General features: G+C 37.9%; 1 protein-coding gene across 1 annotated transcript in view; it reads left to right on the forward strand.

Moving 5' to 3' along the window:
- LOC148952798 (WD repeat-containing protein 11-like) overlaps positions 1–21,208 on the forward strand; it is a 311,667-nt gene that overhangs the window by 109,098 nt on the left and 181,361 nt on the right. The gene's annotated exons all lie outside the window — the stretch shown is intronic.

Raw genomic sequence — 21,208 nt, forward strand, 5'->3', positions numbered from 1 at the left:
TCCCGGAAACAGTTAGATCACGTGTTTCCTTCTCAGCCAATCAACGAGTTGGATACATCTCCCTTCTCAGCCAATCAGAGATCTGCTTACATATTAGTGGCGGTGTGACTATAAGGAACGGGTTTTTTGATATAGTTTTATTAGTCTGTGAATAGAATTCAAAGGAGTGAGAAGAACAGTTTGACTTTACTCATTTTGGATATATATTTGTGTGTGTGTGTTGACGATGACGATGAGTGGACTGTTTACCCTATTAGAAGTTGATAGTGGAGTTGATGATAATAGTGCAAGAGCACCAAACATTGCGGTGGAAATCACGAAAGGATCACGGCTTTGTCTGGAATGGGATGCAGTATATGCAAGATATGTGATATCCTTGAGCAAATTTAAAATGGAGGATCAATTATGTTTCGCCACTAAAGTTGATATAGCACAAGTGAATAGACTTCAATGTTCTTTAAGTGCATTGGTGAAACATATTGAAGACAATAAACAGTATCGCTGATTCTACATGCTATGTATTATTGATGTTGTTGTTGTAATTATTCAATAAAATTGTTTCGAAATCGAAAATGTTCTCTTTCTTTTCTGGTCAGGTTAGGCTAACATATCAGGGTCAGTCTAGAGTCAGCAGTCGGAGTGAAAGGATTGAAAAATGAATAAATTTGAGAAAGAGAGAATTAGATCAAATCTAGTGTTTATGGAAAAACATTTGATTTTGGATGATGATTTTCTCGAGTTATCTCTTAAACACAGAATATTCTATTGTCGAGGAACAATTGACAATATAATGAGGAGTGAGTCTCCCCCATTGGACTATTGTATGAAGCTTTTAAAATGTGATTCAAATGCATATAGTCAATTTATTGATATATTAATTGGAACAAAGCAGAATCATATTGTGGATATACATTTGAAAACATTGCCAATGGATTCAATGTAGATGGCTCCCCCATCATTCGAAAGAGGTAACATTACAGAGCTACTCCTCTCTCCCACCATGTCCCACCACATTGAATTTATCGAACGAAGACGATTAGTTTCGTGTTAGCTGTGAGTGAGTTGACATAGGAAAATGTTCTATATATGTCCATTGTGCATGTACACTCTTGGCAGTTGGAATCAATGTGAGAATTGTACAATTATTGATGACTATAGTGAAAAGTGTAAATTATGTAATCCTTGTAAATTACATAGAGGCTATACGGTACAAATTAAAGGATGTAATTCATGTCTTGAGGAGGTGTGTGATTCTCACCCTAGAGGGCACCTGTGCTCCAATTGTCACAATGATAAATGTAAGCAGTGGGAGAATACTTACCCCGCTATGATTGGAAAGAATCCTAAACGTGATTTTAGTTTATTTCTACGAGATTGGTATCGTCGTGGATTTAAATTATTATGGGAAGAGGAATCTGGTCTACGATTCAACTGTTGGAATAACAAGACAATTTGGTTTATACGTCATCGCTGTGACGACACCACCTACTATGACTATAAACCAAGTGATTTTTATTTGGCAGTGACCGAATGTGATTCACCATTTTAAAACACTGTTTGTGATATTGCTTCAAATAGACAGATTGAAACTCGTGAATTTCATAATATGAATGCAAATAGTATAATTGACTATACAAAGAGATATGATAAGAGTGAAGCTACATTGTACTGTAGAAAATGTGACCCTGACTTTGCAGTCAATCAAGATCAATATACAGTGAATCCAAATGATTTACAAGCATTAGTGGTTCACGACAGTTGCCTATACATCGAAGAAGAAGAAATCTAAAGTGAAGATTTAAAGACAATGTTGTATATATATGCATTTTATTAATAAACAAATTCACAAACATTTTTTAAGCACTTTACTCTTAGGGCACTGAAATCAATATTATATAGGTCTGAGAGGATATTTTCCACCATAAAGTCATTCAGAAGGGGATTGTCAACATCAATGTGGAGAAACTGTTTGTAAGTATATCCACGACATCGGAACACACTATATAGTAGTGCATGGAAACCGCAGCTTTTAGTCGTTAGATCCTGCACCCTCTTTCGATTTTGAATAATAGTTTTCCCACTGCTCTCAATATAGTTGCTGATGTGAGGTGTGTAGAATGTATAGGGTAGACCAAGAGGATCAAAAAATTCGATATTCTTCTTTGTTTGAAAGATGCACAGCCAATGACTCGTCAGCACAGTCGACGGACTGCTATTAACAATAATCACGGTATTGTTCGCACTTTGAATATTTCCAAGAAAGTCTGAGGGTCGACAATAGGTTTTGTACTGAGACATGTAGGGGTCAATATTAAATACATTGATTATTTGACTGGTGTTCATGGCGCCAAGTCTAGTAGAACACTACCTTCGGGAGTGATTTCCCAATAGGTTTCATATTGATTTAGTGAGATTAGGGCAATACTCTCAGCCAATGGGTCGGCAAAAGTACACTCTAAACGCACACTCCCCGTACGTACTATACTCATATCCTGTGTACCCAACAAATCCAGTACAATGATACCATGTGTTTTAGCAAACATATCTTCGGTTATACCATTTTCAAATAGTTGCGAGTCATGATCTAGGGTTTGCATGGTCAACTCGTACAATGTTCTATAGGATTTATCAAAAGATAGATTGTAGAGTGGGATGCCGTTTACTTTGCACACAAGAGATGAAAGTCCAAACATTTCGAATTTATGTGGACATTCTGTCCATGATCCTATTGCACTGGCGCTTTTTACAAATGCCAAAGCCAATTTCGACGGGATTTCGCCATTGATAAAGGATGAGTCGGTGAAGGTGCGTGACCCCACGGCAATATGACGTGGATTGGTGATTGTATGAGGAACAAGTAGTTTAAAATTGTTACCATTGGCTCTCAGTTTTTCCACGGCCAAAGCAACAGAACTCATAACCTGTTGTTTGCGTACATGTAGCTTTGCCGAGGTGAGGGAGAGACGTACATCAGGATTGGCAGCAAGTTCCTTTCTCAATACGAAATTGGAGGGTGCAAACGTCAATTTTATATCCACTTTAATATTGGGTGGTAGCCATTGGGGTATATTAAATATTTAACGATATCTTTTTCTAACTAGATGTAATTCACTAGTTGTAGAATTTATAAGCGCATCTGTACTATCAGTGGTGGTAATATATTCATATACATTGGAGGCATCTCTCAATTCCTTGTATGACTTGGGCGTCATCAGCATGAATTGCATATAGCTTGCATAGTTTGAGAGATTGTTGCTTGTGCTCACCATCGTGCCATTGATTTACACACTAATTTGACGAAATAAATTATGTAGTATACAATTTTCATATAATAGTCCATCGGCCCGAATCTGCATTGAAGTATCTGATTTAAGGACTTTCATTTGCAAATCTATAAATGTTGAAGACATGTCCATAAAGTAGTCTTCATTGGAATAAATTTGAAAGTGGATATTATCGGAGAGGGTTTGTTGTGGATAAAATTGTTCATAGTATCCATGCTTGACACTCACATCAACATTTTCAGCATTGAATAGATTCAATGAGGCGGTGATTGAAGGTTGGGAATCCTTATGTGGTAGGTAGGACATTTTAGGAGAAGAAATCTAGTTTCGATCTGACAATTTTCTTCCTGGGACTTCTGGTTACACTACGTGTCGGCTTTTTCCTTCTTTTCTTTGACAAAAACGATGTCTTTCTTTTCCGTCCTGAGCGGAGACTGATGAGTGATGCATTGTTTCTCGACGTTTTTAAGCCTTTACCATTTTGTTTTAATCTCTCGCCAAGGGTTCGCGCACTGGACCTAAGATTTTCCGAAGCACTTTTTTATACAATCCTTGCCAGAGCCCCAATCTTATATTGTAGAGGATGCAAAATCTGTCGCAGCCGGTACAAGATATTTTCTGGCCAGTGGTAGTGAAGAGCGAAACAGCTTAGCAAACCAACTGCCAAGACCATAGCCAGACATTGACGAGCGACCCTTGTAGTAGTCCATTCCATGGCCCTGTTGTCTTGGGCAAAGAATATTAACATAGCAGTCAATATCAGGGCAAGTGAATACCACTTTTTTATTAGACATCTTGTTGTTGAATGATGGGTCGAAAATGGCATGTAATCACAGCCAAACCTTTTGAATTTGCTCTTGGATCACCCAAGTCGGTTCTTAGTGTTAACTGACAGAGTTCCAAATAGGAAGTGTTTACGGGAATATACTGAAGATGCTTTATATTGTAGTGATGAATATGTTCTTGATTGGTTTTTCGTTCAAGAACTCGTAGGAGGGGACCATTTGAATTACCAACCCGAGATGTTTCCACAAATGAAGCGTAGAGAAATATACAGGTGTCTGTGGAGAAAGCAGGCGGGTAGTCAGCAAAAATGAAATTAGTGTTTCCGGCCCTTTTACCATTGATTATATTGAGGTTAAAGCCAAGAACACCCTTTTGATTATCGTTGAGAATAACCTTTTAACTGGCAATAGGTGAACTAATGTAGATCTTGCCCTCCTTCTTCGAATAGTTGAAATGAAAAGCACCTTTTTTACGAGCGGACATTCTTTTATTAATAGAACGACATAGATCATTCATACAGGTGAGTTCCTCATAGGGTAATTCAATATATGGATAATCCAACCAATTGATTATTTGAATTTGTTCTTGATCACCTGGTGGTGGCGGCCAATCAGAGGGTCTGATTTTTAGTTCATATTTACGATCTTTTCTCAGGATGTCAGAGGTATTTTTGAGAATACAGTCGACAAGAGCCACTTCATACTTTCCATCATCGAATTTGATGGTGGGGGAGAGTTTCGTCCAAAAATCACTTGTTCTATTCAGATCATTGTAGAGAGGATCAGAAACATTGGACAAAAAAGTCAAATAGAAATCATTGGGCATTGTCAATGTCTTCAGCACTGACCCAAGAATCAAAATCCGAGTTGTATCCTAGCCAGCGAACAAGCAACTGTTTCTTACCATGGAGTGTACGACTCTTTAATATCTTTTCACTTTGATAAATTTCACTAGTGTTTCTAACTTTTTGCAGTTCATATTCATAAAAACCACCGAGAATCTCATCATCTTTGCTGTCTCGCAGTCGATAAGTTATGGGCTCGGTGTCCAGGATTTTAGACACTTTAAAAAGTTCAGTGCTCCATAAATAATTCCCCTTTTCAAAAATATTGGTGGTTCTATTAATTCGAACAGTATCACCAACATTGAATTTCTTCTTCTTCTCTTTTTCAGCATTGGAGTATTGCGTTAGAAAATTATCAAATGTATTTTCACTATAATGAACACTCCTTTGTGTAGATTTAGAATGAGATTTAGTAGTTTGTTTGTTATAAAACAAAAATATTTGATAAAAATCGATAAAAATATCCAACTTATTTTTCAAAGTGCAAAATCTTTAAAATAATATAAGAAAAGTTATTATAAATAGTTAGGCCAAATCAGCCTTTATATGGCTGTGACTATTATAAAGTGTTGTATTATATTTCAAAAGAACCTTTTGCACATGGGGATTAACAAATTCACTGCCACGATCCGATTGAATTTTTCTATACGAATCCTGTTGGAGAATACTTTCAATGGCCCGAGCTACTTCAACACCTCTAATTGATTCCTAGGGACAGGTATTTGTAGAAAAGATACGGATACGGAGAGCCATTAGCCTATATTTGTAGGGTTTTTTGTGGCGCCGTTGAACTGTGTCTCGAGTTAAAAGATATGTATTAAGTACTAAAAGGGTAGCACAGGTTGGAGTGTGATAATAGTGCTTGTTGCAAATTATATGACTGCGGTTCAGTGTGTCCCTCGGTTAATTTTCTAGATACTCTATTACATTTTTAAATGTGGTGGTGGTGCCTGAGACAGATTCGGAAAGCGTTTTGGGGGAACTTAAACTTCCCACATCGCCAATATTTTCATAGACACCTTTCAAAACTTCATCCATTTTGAGCGTAGACATGTAGTGTAATGTCCACTCCCCTTTTGCACACTGACGGGTGAATCAATTCGTCTTTGCAGTTGACTAGCAGTCACATGTGTTGTAAAATCATTGCTGCTGTTGATAGTATCCTCAAATATTGAATCTTCTTCTTTTTTAAATGGTGTTGTTGGATATTCTCTTATTTTCTTTAGAATTTGCTTAATTCCAATAAGACTTTTGGGGAAGTTTATTGCACACAGAAAGGTGTATAGATTATTGTCAAAGGATAAGAGTCCTTTACGATTCGTCACCATATCACAAATAAAATCAACTAGATTATAACTTTTTCTCTGTATCATAATTCTTTTACCAGTGCTGTCGACTTTAACCTGATGCTCACCAGTTTCCAACATGAGATAAGACAATACTCTTTTACTCTGTTCTCGATAGGAGAGAGGCAATAGGTTTCCAATTTTCAATACACTTAAATTCAAGTCCTTCTCCATTTATTGCAGTGCTGCAGAATAGTGAGATGTGTATTGGTTAGGGGGATCTGTGGCGATGGTGACGGGTCTCTCATTAGCAGGGTTCTGTTTGTCCACACGTCGCACTGCATCTTGAAGTAAAATCAGTTTTTTGTCGTCGGCAATATTCTCATCGTTAATGAATTTGCTTAGATTGTCTTCAAACTGTTCGATGGGCGAGAGGATAAGTTCAAATGGTGTCAACTTATAGGGTTTTGCCATTCTCTAGAGAAAACTGTTTACAAGTCCTGCAATTATCGGTAGTAAAAGTGTGAAAAAGCTACCGCCCGCCTGAAGGAGCCGTTTTCTTTTAATTTTTTTCCCTTGTTTTTACAAGCCAAGGCGCGTACAGTGGAACGATGTTGCTTTGTCTGTTGTCTAACACCTTCTGGCAGTTGAACATTGCCTTCAGTTAAATTTAAACAAAGTTCAGATATAAGATTAATGAAATCATTGTCAACACCGTGTTTGAGTATAGCCTTCCTAAGCAAGGGTTTTGAAGTGCTTAAAACGGAGAACAGATGCCGTTGTTCGTGTAGTTTCTTCAGTGTCATAATGGCAACTAATAGTCTTTTCTACTGTTCACCGGAAGATATACTGTAATTTCATTGTTGAAAATGTCGGTGACTACACGTAGATCCTCGGGCGTGCTCTGATTAAGATCCAACAAAATGTAACCGTTGGGATTGCTTGTCGCCTGTGTGTACGCTTACAACATACTTTTTGGGGCACGGGGTTTTATATGATTTTTGTGTTTTAGGCGCGAGCTCTAATCCCTCACGACTCGATAGATAATAGAAACAGTGCAATTCAATGCAAGGGTTGGCATACATGTGCTCTGATGAAACAGATTGTGTAGAACTAGGGTAACGGAAATGTGTTCATGATGGGAGCGAACGGTGAACAGTTGTAGTATTTCCTGTGAGATATTTTCAACTGTGTCATAAAAAAAACATCTATTTAAAAACTGTGTCTAGTAAAGAATATAGAAAAAACATCTAGAACCCTCACGAAGAGTCTGGGGATTCTATTGGTGCGTGCTATAATTTGCTAGTTTGAATACGAAAAATGAAAATAGAACTCATCAATTTTTTTCGGTTTTGCCACAATAATTTTATCTTACATTATTATTATTTTATTTAAAATTTTTGTTTTCCCCGACATTGACGGTCCACACAGAAACGATCTGAAGGGTGTTTTAAATTGATACATGCTGCTGCTGGGGACAACAGTCGAACTACAACTAACTGTAAATCATATGTGCTCAATGAATAAGTAGTAGCAATAATTTTCCCCGTCTATTCAAGAACAACAAAAAACAATATTTCATGGCAGCATTTATTTCGACACTGCATGAAAACAAATATTTGTTCAGTCAACATGCACAACAATAAAAATAACACTTGTTCAACATGACAAAATTTCATGGTCAAAATGAAAACTATCTTTGCATTAAAAATGAACAGCAATTATAAAAATATATAATTAAAACAATTATTTTATTTAAAAAAAACACTTTTATTTAAAATAATTTTTTAACAATAAAAAAAAAACACTTTTCTGTCCATAACTTTTTTTTTCAACTGAAAAAATTTTATATACAATAACACTTTTTTGTACAACAGAAAATACACACACACACTCAGGGAAATTGCTAATAGCACAGTTGAACTTGATTATGAATTTAAAGGTGTGTGGGATCCCCCCCCCCAGGGCCGCGGGGCCGGCCGGCCGCGGGCGGGACCCCCCCCCCCTGGGCGGCCGCGGGAAGGGACCCCCCTCCCCCCCGGGGCGGCGCCGGTGGAAAAAGAATAGTTGTCGTCACTGCTACAGGTTAGGTTGCTTGAGTTAGTGAATGGGTTAGATGAACAGGTTGAGTTAAGGTAGTGAAAGGTTAGTCAGGTTAGGTTAATTTATCCAGACCAAGTTGATTGTGATAGTCAATGCATTCAACTCGGTCTGAAATACGGTAGTGGCCGTGGGGTAGAACACTCACACCATTCTCGAGCACATAGACCTTGTCGGATATACATGACATTGCAGTCTTCTCCACTCTCACAGTATAATTTCTATACTGTAGAGAGCGAATTGCAAGCACTTGTGCTCTTGGCACTAGGCTACTTTCTACACAGTCTCTGTACACGCTCATGTTAAAATTGCTCTTTACAAAATCTGTAGGCACCCCTTTACACGCCTTCTTTTCTTCCACACTTTGTGTTTCAACGCACTAGACTTTGGGGCCCGGGTCCACCCCCCTGGATCTTAACTTACTCCGCGTCTCTGATTTTAAAATTTACAGTTGGTTGGAGGCATGACGTTTCACCAGCTCAGGGTCGAGGGATGGATTCCAGTTGGTGAAATCCATCCGCGAGCTGATGTGTTCCCCCTTTTGCAAATCACCCAATAAATCCAAATCTTCAGTCCCATTTACCTTTAACAGCAGAGAATCTGTATCACCATAGTAAACTTGAACCTCCCCCTCCCGTGGCCATTGCACCTTGCACACATTGTAAAAGAACGACAACATGAGCTTTTTTGAAATTTCTAGTACTGAACTACCGCATGCGATATTCTTGTTCAGTACTACATTTCGCTTTCGCCTGTGTAGAAGAACCATGTCGGCCTCTATGCTCGTGAACGATGTAAAATTGGGATCGACCATAATTCGTGCACACTCTAGAGGGTCAGTCACGACGTCGCAGCGAGATCTAGTACGTACGCTCTCACACATTTTGCCAAACGCTGAATTTAGAATGAGCTTATACATTTCCTTCTCCACCATTGAATGTGCCCTAGAGCGTTGATCGACGAAGGTATCGAGAAATTATTTCTAGGAAGGTCGCTGATTGAACTTCAGGAACCGATGTATTTTGTTGATCTTGAAACCATTGCTCACCAACCAATGCAAAAGCACAAGGTGAACAACGATCTTCTCCTTAGGGTCCAAATCAGCAATCAGTTTATGTTTAGAGGGAGTCCAGTGCATCCAAAGATCCTCAACCAATGACCGAGAGTAGGGGCTCAGTGAGCCCCTACTCCCCGGCCGCGTGATACAGGGAAAAACAAAATCTTTGACTGAGTCGTGAAGCGCCAGCGGACTGTGACCATCAATTTCAAAGAACCAACCAGGTGGCCCGTTGCCCTCTACTTTGTTAATGTCGTGGACCTCACCATGAGTCTCAAGCCCTTGATAGTTCCCACAAGGCAAAGCGTAGTGGGACATTGCCGAGGGGTACAAAGAGTTCATGTCCAAGAACACTGCAGTTGACTTTGCACCAGTGCTGTTTGGTCCGCTCGGATCGGTTGATAAGACACGGTCCCCGTGAAAAACATACCCTCCCCTCAGGGAACGCTCTACAAAAAGGTGCTGGTCTACATCCGTGATTAGGCCTATTTTCTCCCTGCTAATTTTTAAAATTAAATCCATTACTAAATGGGGTGTGGAAAAATAGTAGCCTATATCTAGTCCGAACTCTGAATAGATCTGGTCTGTGTTCTTACAGACTATATCCAACAAAGTTAGAACGTCACTGGCCAAGTACAGTCTACAATAATCCCACCCATTTTTACAATCCCCCTTGGACCACACCTTCTTGGCAAACTCATACTCCTCGACTGTGCATTCACTGTTGGTCAGTGAATTGTAAAAGCTTCAATTGGAGGTAGTTTCACCTCACTTAAGCGAGCGCCAGAACAGTAATAATCGTATGCGTATACACCTTTGCAGGTCAACAGGTCATACATTTCACCGTCTGGAAAGTGCTGTTTAAGCAAGGGAAAGCTATCAAAATTGTCGCTTTTTTGCACTTGAATCAATTGAATCACTGCCTTGGGGAAAAAACTAAAAGACTCTAAAAACCTGATTTTATTACAAAACGTACGCCCATTATCCACTGACTGCCATTTCAGCTCGAGAAGCAGCAACTTCTCGGCTGATTTGGGACTAATCTTATAGGTAAATGAACTATTTACCCATGGACAATCTACTCCCCCTCCCTCCCTGTGCCTACGTGCCAGTGCCGGTAAAATAAATTTTAAATCATAATTGGAATTATGAATAAAAACTGGGATAAAAAACTGCTGGCTAACATTTAAATTACATGATTGATGCGCAACCCCTCTAAAATTACGACCTCCAGATGATATTTCCTGCCATCAATGGTCATGATCTCGAACTGTGCCCTTCCCCCCACGGGGCACGGGTTTCCCCTCCTCGGCCAACACCCCCTTGCCAACCCCCCCGAGGGTTGGTTTTTTTTTAGAGAGACATTACGCTGCAGACCGCACCAGTTGATAATGCGTATTTATCAAACGAGACATAGCACCATTAGCTGTGCCAATCAGTTTAGTCAATGCCTTGTCCATGCACTCCCGCTCATCCAATGTTTCAACTATTTCTAACAACTGCATGGTGTTAGAACTGTCTCTTTGCGCGTGGGCGTAGGACACTGCAATAGCCAGATGTTCTTTGACTCGGTTTGGATATTGGGGGTCATTCACCTCCACCAGCTTAGCTTCACAGTCCAAAGATATTTTGTTGCACTGGAGAAGGGTGTTTTGGAAATTTTTAAATCGTAAAATGGACCTATCCCCTGAAACCGTTTCCACTGTCTGGTAGCCATGCCGTCTACAATGCCTCATGTGATTTTGTAACTTTAATTCAGTCCAAAATCTAGAGAGGCATGTTGGACAGTAGAAACGTACCCCTCGCCCCTTTTTACCCTCCCCCAGAACTCTACTAATGTCAGTGATAGGGTTAAAATGACCGATTGTATTCGGTTGACTAGGTGGCGTGTAAAGCAACCAAAACCCGTGTTTAACCACATCAACTGAGGGACCCCGTAGAGGGACAACCACCCCCTTCTTTCTGGAACGAATTCAATCTTCAAAGTCAGTGTCATATTGAACGACAGTAACGCCAATATTTAAATGGACATTAGTCCTTTCAAAAATATCAATGGATTGAAGCGTTACTGGGTATTTTCCTTCTAAACAAGAAAAATCTACAACTGGGAAAAGGGAACCTTACTTCCCATGTATAGCCCAGTGATCTAAATTCTTCTTGGTAGCGTCAACTGCTAGAGGCTGAAAGGCTGATATGAGGAAAGCATACTTGAAACACTTTTGATCTGTTTCAAAACAGATCCGCTGGACACCACGACAACCTACTAGATCTGGATTATAATTTAAAACTGTATCCCTTTCATATCCCCCACCGGCCCCCCCTCTTAAAATAAAATCTTTCTTTATTTTACATATGTTTATGCTGAAATTTTCAACACATAGCAATACTGAGCCACGCCCAGGTTCATTAAAAGTATCAAGAGGATTTATAATTTGATCGAAACCCTAAATAAAAATTCCCCAAAAATTTTCTAAAATTGATTAAAACCACTTCATATCTGACTGTATAAAATTATCGTACAAATCACTTTTTACATCATTTAAATCAAACAATTTTAGAACAATGGAAACCTTAATTGAACCCCTACCTCCCCACAATTGAATTTGATTCTCCAGAAGCGCACGAATTTTTTCTACATATGCATGCACAATTTCTATAGGGTAATAGACAAAATTACAAGACAAAAGCGAATTAAAGGGATCCCCAAACATTGCAGTGTAAACACCTATATGATTTAAAATTCTATTGGACAGCTGAAAGTCCGGGAGAGTTGTACCCCCCTCCCCAGCGTCGATAGTTACCCCTACCCCCAGCGGGTCAACAAAATCAGGCGAATGCTCCACTTACGTTGTTTGACGAGGAATCGTGTTGTGATATGAGGGTTGAGGGGTCCCAGGAAAAAAATAAAAAAATTTCAAATTGTTCGGACTCAAGTATCACTTCGAAACAGCGCTATTATATAAATTAAAAAAATCATCTAAAAACTCATCAATATTAACAGGAATTGGATGTAAATCGTCCCATATTAAAGTGTTGGGGGGCTCCTCGGGGGCCTCCTCTTCTTCCACTTCTTCACTAGACTGCGACTATGTGACCAATGCCCGTCCAATCTATAAATGAAAAATAGCTTATTTTCAAAGTGTTCAAATCATCCCCTACTGCTTTTTGAATTCTTTTTTTTTTTTATTAATAAACTTTTTTTAATTAAAAGTAATAAAAAATACTATTTTAAAATGACCACAAAATTTTTATCTTTTTTTTTCAAAGTTTCAAATTTTTTTTTTTTTTTTTTTTTTTTTTCCCGTGGCGGGTCGCGGGGCCCGTGTCGCATCTTCGTGGCGCCTTCCCTTGCCCGTGGCGCATCCTGTGTCGCGTCCCTGATCCGTGGCGCATCCCTGTGGCGCTTCCCTGGCCCGCATCGCTTCCCGCGATGCTTCTCGGTTCCGTGGCGCATCCCTGTGGCACTTCCCTGACCCGTGGCGCATTCCCCGGCGCTCCCCCTAACCTTGCCCTCACAACACTCCCCCGGACCCATCGGCGCATTCCGGACATCGCGGCTCCCAGTCGTTTACCAAAAGCCCCAAAAAAACCGATTGTTAGGCGGCCTAAGTCGTTTCGCCTACTTCCCATACAGGTTGTCTATTACTCCAAATGAGTCTAGATTATTTTTAATCTCATGTCTGTTCTATTTCCAAAGCGTATTCTCTGGGAAACAGTAAAATTAAATTAGAGAACCGTTAACTCAGTGTATCGTCAACAATGTTTCCACATAACTAAAATATTGGCAAGGCTTTGTAAGATTGAAAGTTATTTTAAAATATTATTGCGCAAATTACGGGGTCCATATGTAACAAATAGATAAATGTGAATAATCCCACTCAGTTCCTTCTCTTGAAACTTTGTGATAATCAATTGTGAAAAATATGGTATTTTGAGTTTCAAATGGTGAGCATTAATTGAAATTACCCATTAAAAATATGCGCTTATGAGTTATAGATGCTATAGCAAATATTATAAAAGTGTGGTTTCTCTGCAAAAAATATATTTAGATATCTCGGAGGGGAGGGCCGATAAAATCTGGGTTGGGTGGGGGGTTAATATCTCACTGAGATATACTTTTACACAGTGTTGAAAAATCGGTTTTGTTTAGATATTTCTTGGTCCTGAATGATAGAAAAAAAGTGAAAAGACAAAAGTAAAGGCTCTCTAGCAGCTAAAAAATATCTTACTTGATTGAAAAAAAATACTGAAGTCTTCAAATTGATCAACCACTTTACAGAAAGCTGGAGGCTTGACCATTACATGATATGGAGCCATTGGTTGGTCTATGACTTGCTTGAAGGAGCCAACCCTTCTATCTTGCATGGAAGGCTCAGGACTTGACGGAGAGTGCACTGACGCTTGATGGGGAGTTGATAGCTCAGATAGTGCGTGAGAAGGAGCCAACGTGTGGTCTACGGCTTGTCTTGAAGGCTCAGGTAACGTCTGTTGGAGGGTGGAGGGGCCAACGTTAATTTCTTGTGCAGGAGTTGTGACTTGTGTAGCCAGGACAGGGGCTTGCATGGATGGCTGCACTTGGGCAGGCAGTGTGGAGCTGGGGGGCTTCGGCCAGCGACCATATTGGACAACTGTCGCCTTTGCAGGGGGCGCATTATTGGCCCTCGCTTTCTTGGAAGGAGGTGGCACGCATTCATCGCTATTTGCGTCAGCCATAGGGTCCGCACATTCTTCACAATTTGCCTTAAAAAGAAGAGAAAAAATTAGTATCAAAATAATTTCTCCCTTTTTAAAGAAAGAAAGTTATTAAACATAATTTTGTTTACTTTATCACTAGAAAGCAAAAATTTAGCGAGAAATATATTAGACTTAGAAATCAAACGTTTTTATTAGACAATCAGTAGTCTATATCCATAGGATGGAAATAAATGTTTCTATTTTTACCATTTAAATTTTCCAGTCTATATGCTTTAAATTAGATCGTTAACCCATCGACCTGTAGGCCTATATTTTGCAAACATTGGTTAAAAATGCTATTCAATTTACGCATAATATAAGCTTCATGCAACTCCTACAGACTTTTCTTTCTAGCCTTGCATATCAAAGTTAAAAATCCTGGATTCACGCTCCCCTCCCGGCCCCCAAATTTAGGAAAATTAAGCCATCTCTCTCATAGAGTTAATCATTCGTTTTATTCAAGCGAAAGTCATATATTAATAGCTTTTATTCAAGCGAAAGGCATATCTTACTAGCTTTTATTCAAATGTTATGGCTAAAATCACTAAATGACGAAGAAGCAATAATCTTTTCTATTTCTAATAAAAGCGCTAACCCCCCTCCCCAGCACAAATCCTGGATGCTCGCTCCGCGCCCGGCCCCAAATTTAGGAAAATTAATCCAACACTCTCATTTAGTTAATCATGCGTTTTATTCAAGAGAAAGTCATATATTACTAGCTTTTATTCAATAGAAATGCATTTCTTACTAGCTTTTATTAAAGCTATATTAATATATTAATATCTTTTATTCAAATTTTATGTATAATATCAATAAATGATTAATAATAACTTATATTTAATATATCTAATACCAGCGCTCAACCCCCGCCCCACCAAAAAAAACCTGGATTCACTCTCCCCTCCCGGCCCCGAATTTAGGAAAATTAATACATCTCTCTCATTGAGTTATTAATGTGTTTTATTCAAGCGAAAGGCATATCTTACTAGCTTTTATTCAAGCGAAAGGCATATCTTACTAGCTTTTATTCAAATGTTATGGATAAAATCACTAAATGATGAAGAAGCAATTATCTTTTATATTTATATTAAAATCGCTAACCCCCCTCCCCACAACAAAAATCCTGGATTCACGCCTGGGAATATAAAAGAAACTTTATTGAAGGCTTGAAAATAATCTGTTTCTCTTCCCCAAAATAGCGCATTGCGTCTGCGCCTAATTATTACAAGTGCCTCAGTGTTTTAATTTGACAGAAGAATAGTCCCTTTGGCTGCCGCGTTTGTAAACCGGAAGAGAGTGCCAAACTATTTATATGCTTGTGCGGAAATGTATTGTCAAAACCAGAGCGCCATTTTCATTAGAAATTGACGGAAGTCAATGGTCTCTTTTACCTGTGAGTTTGAAGGAATGACTTTTTCGACATGCTATTTATTTTTGCGTGAATTTTTGGTTTTATTACTCGGGGTGAGTGAGGGGGTAGTTTTCTGGAACTCTTGAAGACAGGAAGGTATCGAAAATATATATATTATTGAGAGTCTGTGGTGGTGTAAACAAATTGTGGCGTGATGGTGAAAAGAGCTGGAAATATATAGGTAAAGATGTCCAAGGAAAATAATTTTGAAAATAAAATGGAACTTACATGGTAAATTATAGTTGCCAAGGCTTCTAATTCATCAATATTATCCATTGTTGTTTACACTGCGTCAAAATACTTTCTGATAATTTAATCACAGTGCATGTCCGTTATATATGAAACCTCTAGGGTGAATTGTTATGTAATTGGGAAATCATATGTAAGCACATCTCTGAGTGGCTGAGAAGGAGGATGTATCCGACTCGATGATTGGCTGAGAAGGAAGCACGTGATCTAACTGTTACTGGGAAAGTCATAACATTTGGCAAATTCCTGTTTTTCTATTCTCACTGAGAAAACCATATAACAGACATGAATTGCTGTTGACATCCATAAATGTGGCAAAGTCCCTGTTTTTCAAATTCTCACTGACAAAAACCATTAAACATCAATTACAAACATCAAATAAATCGAACAAAACACATATCCATCCATGAAAACATACATAAAATTGACAAAATTCCTGTTTTTCAAATTCTCACTGACAAAAACCATAAACCACGTGGTTCTCGTGCTAATATATGGTGTTAAAAAAGTTGTAGGTGGCAGCAGGGGTGAGGGGTGGGAGTTATAGGGTCACCTCTACTGAGGCCAGGAACATAAAGATGAAATTAATTAAAAATATTATGTTTCCTTTAAACATGGAAAATGGTATAGTCTTCTGTATGACTTTTTAACTATCAAATTATTATAGGGAAGTATGAACAAAGTTACACAGAAAACTTTTTGGTTTTCTTATTTAATATAACTGAATATTAGCTTGTAAAACTAATCGAAACAGAATAATTAGATTTCGATTAAATAAAATATTTATTCTCAAATTAACATAGAGTGATAAAATTTCAAACGAAAAAAATATATTCCTTTTATGAGGCGGGAGGCCCCCTCCTGGACCCCCGCTCCTTACGTTAAAGTTTTATAGTGGTTTATAAATACTCCCTAATTCCACAATAACGACCCTTGCGCTTCAGCAGTCGTTATTAAAGGGTTAGGACGAGAAGTCCAACTTTGGCGTAAAGAGCGAGGGGCTCAGAGGGAATAGCCCGCCTCATATATGGAATAACTTCTGTTTGTTGTAGGTTTTAATATCGCTCTTTACTTTCATTTGTGAGAACTTTTTCATTTTTGTTGGGTTTTCATAGTTTACCATTCTATTATTCATTCTATATTTGTCTGAAGTCTAAATGAAGGTTGGGAAATTTGGGCTCTAAAATGAACTCTTTGAGGCTTTTGACATCCCACCCCTCCTGCCTACACAAGGAACCACTGCTCCTTCTTCGTAACAGCTGATGCTCACTTATACACAACTGTATATAATTTTATGAAAAGTTCATGCTAATCAGTCTAGTCAAATGAAGGCTTAGGTTTAAAATAAATGTCAGAAACATTTCTTACCCCAGGGGGCACTTACCCCAGGCTCAGAAATTTTAGGGGTGCAAAATTACAAATAAATAATCTAACGGTTATAATCATTTTATAATTTTTGACATTTTAGTTTTATTAAAATAAAGTAGAGGGCGAAGACGGCAGCAATTATAAGCAAAATGAAATCGAAATTTTAATTTTTCCCATATCTTAATCACGGTTCCTTGAAAATAAAAGTAAATAGACCGAACTTAATTGATTTTTATGTTGTAAGAATGAATTGTGCAATACGAAGATGAAGGGGTGTTCGAAAACGTAAGACTTGTCTATCAAATATTACTTGCGATTGCAGTGTCGGTGGCCAGTAATGAGCGGTCGTTTAGTAAATTTAAATTAATATTATCGTACCTCAGAAGGACTATGGGCCAGTAGTGACGAAATGATTTAGCTTTAATGAGCATAGAACGCGAAGAATTAGAAGCAGTCAGTTGGGACGAGATAATGAATCATTTTCCAGAGCCTAAACTAAGAAAAGTTAGATTTAATAAATGAAAAATTTTGTTGAAATTAGGCCTGAATATTTTTGGGATACACTGGGAGAAGGGTGGCGGTTGCCAATCAAGATCTTTCCCTGGTGCGAGAGAGGCTAGAAACACCACTGGCTTAGTTAAATGAAACATGAAATAAATATCAATAATAATCATTTATCTTGTATGGACTACGTGACTTATCCAGATCGAATGCGACACCGTGCGGCAGGATTTCGTCGGCAACTGGTGAACCGAATATATAGTTTTTCGACACTTAAATCGATTGGCTTTCTCAGAATTCTCAATCGATAGCAACTCGGTCAAGAAAATCAGGGAAGGGCTCGTTCGAACGGAAATTAAAAGTTATAGTGCCCTTTTTAAGTGGCGAAAAATTTTGTGGCACAAGAAAGTGGAGATTTTGCCATTTTGTGGCACCAAATTACGAGTTTGCCCTAAACCCTTAGTTCGATATGATCACCGCTGAAACAAAAAAAAACAACAAAAAATGTGGATCCTTGACCTTTCTTCTAGAAAAAAAAATATGCAAAATTCCACATTTTTGTATATAGGAGCTTGGAACCTCTACAGTACAGTTCCCCTGATATGTTGAATTTGATGGTGGGATTTCCATGATATCTCTCGCTTTCTTTAGCTGTTTTCCCACTGTTTCCGTAAATCAGGCAATTTTTTCTTGGGCTCTTAGTTTTTCATGGGTAACTTTAAACATGCGTCAATATTGAATTTTATATATTTGGAATTAGTAAAAAATTACATTTTTAGTTGTATTAATTGTTATCAAAATTTCTTTTTTTTAGTTTTGGTTACTATTAGCCCAAATCGCTCCTTACTTACAGTACGTTACCGTGAACTGTTTCAAAAATACCTTTTTTATGGTTTCGTGAAAAATTCTCAAAAGAATCCCTGTTACCCCTACTACATTTTTGTGATTTGGTTCCAATGGCTGCAAGATACAGAACATTTGGGGTAGAGTGAGCAACCCCTCGCTCAAACCTGTTTCATGTTATTTTTTCAGTTAATTTTATGACTGGTTAAAAATAGGTAATAACGTTTTCGAATTATACTTTTTTCTCTGACGAGTCTCGTAAATTTCAGTGAAATTACGGTGCAAAATAAAGTAACGGGGTATTAATCGTAAAATTTCGAGATTTCCCATTCTTGGGATAATAAACCGAGAAGATAGCGAAGGTCACAATTTCATGAAGAAGAAGAAAGGAAGAAAAGCCTTGGCATCAGCGGACAGAAAATATTTTGAAATTTAAGAGATAATTAATTAAAATAGAAGCCCTAAGTAAATTATTCTACCTAACTACCATACAAGGACCATGACTTTTCCCTAGTCAGGACCCTGATATGAGTGGGGTGGAACATCTAATTCGTGCCAAGACTTACCACAGAACTGATTTTTTTTTTAATGCCCTCTTACGCTTTTATGCAATACATACTGAAAAATGGTCGAAAATACTCCGTATGTTCCGATATCTGCATACTTGATTGCCTGTGGAAATATAAAGCTAATTGTTGCTATGCTTACAGGCTTTGCTTATCTTGTTGCTTTATTTACCAGCAAAGCTGAAATATACTGGGTAAAATTTCAAAGTTTTTTTTATGGTGACGGGTAATGGGTGGGATGAAACGTCTCGTTCCTGCCGGGACCTTCCCCCCCCCCTACCCGTCAGTAGTATATACTGAAAATCGTGTTTATCTTGTACAATTTCGGATAGTGGCCTTATTAACGGGATTCGGTTAAGGTTTTCTTGATAAGGAGTTTCTCAAGGTGCTTCATACGGTGCACCCACCTGCACAAAAATCCCCAAATTTAGCTATAAAGAAATTGCCAAGGGTGGTCCTCGCATACACGCCTCGTAAGTGATTGTGGGTGAAGTTAAATTGAGGTCTGACATTTAATTTGAGGTTTTGCTCATATGCAGTTTTTCAAGCTGTAGTGAATCGTGCACCCTTCAAAAAAAAAAAAAAAAAAAAAAAAAAAAAATCTGAGACTTATTTAAAATAAAATGTAGAGAGACTGTCTAAAGAACACAGTACTTTCACAGTACTTTTTTTCTAAAAATTGTAACGTTTAAAAAAAATTACTATTTCATAGAAAAATTATCCTCAACAAACTCGTGACATCAACTGTTTTCTTTGAAAAGAAATTAATTAAAAAAAAATTTCCACCAAATAATTTTTCAAAAAAATAGAGAACTCAATTAAACCAAAAATGACCAAAAATAGAATCAAATAATCTACCAAGCATACAACTACCACAAATCAGTATCAATAAAATTATGAAACCCAAAACAAAGAGAAATTAAAATATGTAAATGAGTCAAACTCTAAACAAGTAGAAATTAATATGAGTAGGTTTCTAAACCCCCTATGCTTTCTAAAAGCCAGAATATAATTTGTACTTTACGGAAAAAATTTAAATGAATTTCTTGAAAAAAATTTGCATTGTCAGTTTAATATACATATGCTGATATTTATTCCTTAAAATCTTAATTAATTTTTGATTTTTTTTTAAAGTTATAAAATGAAAATATTTAAAAGAATTTTTTAGTAAGTACAAATTGTATTCTGGCTTTTAGATAGCACAGGGGTGTAGAACCCTACTCATATTAATCTCTGCTCGTTTTGAGTTTGACTCATTTACATATTTTAATTTCTGTTTGTTTTTGGGTTTCATTTACTTATTGATACTGATTTGTGGTAGTTGTATGCTTGGCAGAGTATTTGATTCTATTTTTGTTCATTTTTGGTTTAATGGAGTCTTTTACTTTTTTTTGAAAAACTTATCTTGTGGGAATTTTTTTTTTCAATTAATTTCTGTTCGTTTTATATGCCTTCCGATCACTTTGACTCTTAAAAAGAGCACTAGATCGTGTGATTACCAGTCCAATGAGCCTCCTTCGAAGTCTATATGACCATGCTTTCTATAAAAACCTTATATTCCCACGGGGCGTAACTTACAACCCATGCCCTGAGGGTTAGGGGGTTGTCATCCTCAAAGACATAATTTCCAGACCTGTCAACTATGTTGAATAAACTGGTCATATCAAAATGTTGATCGGAAATGTTTGAGGAAATGATAGGCGTGGGGGGATTCTCCCTTCGATTACTTTCGATTATTAAATAGGGCAAGATCTCTCTCAATTTCCAATCCAATGAGCCCTTTTTGAAGTTTTTACTATAACACTTTCTATAAAAACATTATATGCCCCCAGCCCATTACTTACAACCTTAACTCTGAGAGCTGGGGGGGATTGTCATCCTCAAAGACCTAATTTCCAGAACTCTTAACTACGTTGAAAAAAATGGCTAACTGAAATTTTTGATTGGATGTGTTTGGAGAAATAGTGGGCGTGAGAGGGGGGGGGGTTAGTTGCCGTCCAATCACTTTCGACTGTTTAAAAGCACACTAGCCCTTTGAATTTCCAATCGAATGAGCCGTTTTTGAAGTTGCTACGACAGTGCTTCCTATAAAAACCTTATATGCCCCCAGGGCATAGCTTAAAACCCTATTCCTGAGGGCTGTGGGGGGGGGAGGTGTCATCCTCAAAGACCTAATTTC

The sequence above is a fragment of the Artemia sp. Qi Xiang Cuo genome, chromosome 4 (genome assembly GCF_049724085.1).
Source record: "Artemia sp. Qi Xiang Cuo chromosome 4, ASM4972408v1, whole genome shotgun sequence".
Classification (NCBI taxonomy): domain Eukaryota; kingdom Metazoa; phylum Arthropoda; class Branchiopoda; order Anostraca; family Artemiidae; genus Artemia; species Artemia sp. Qi Xiang Cuo.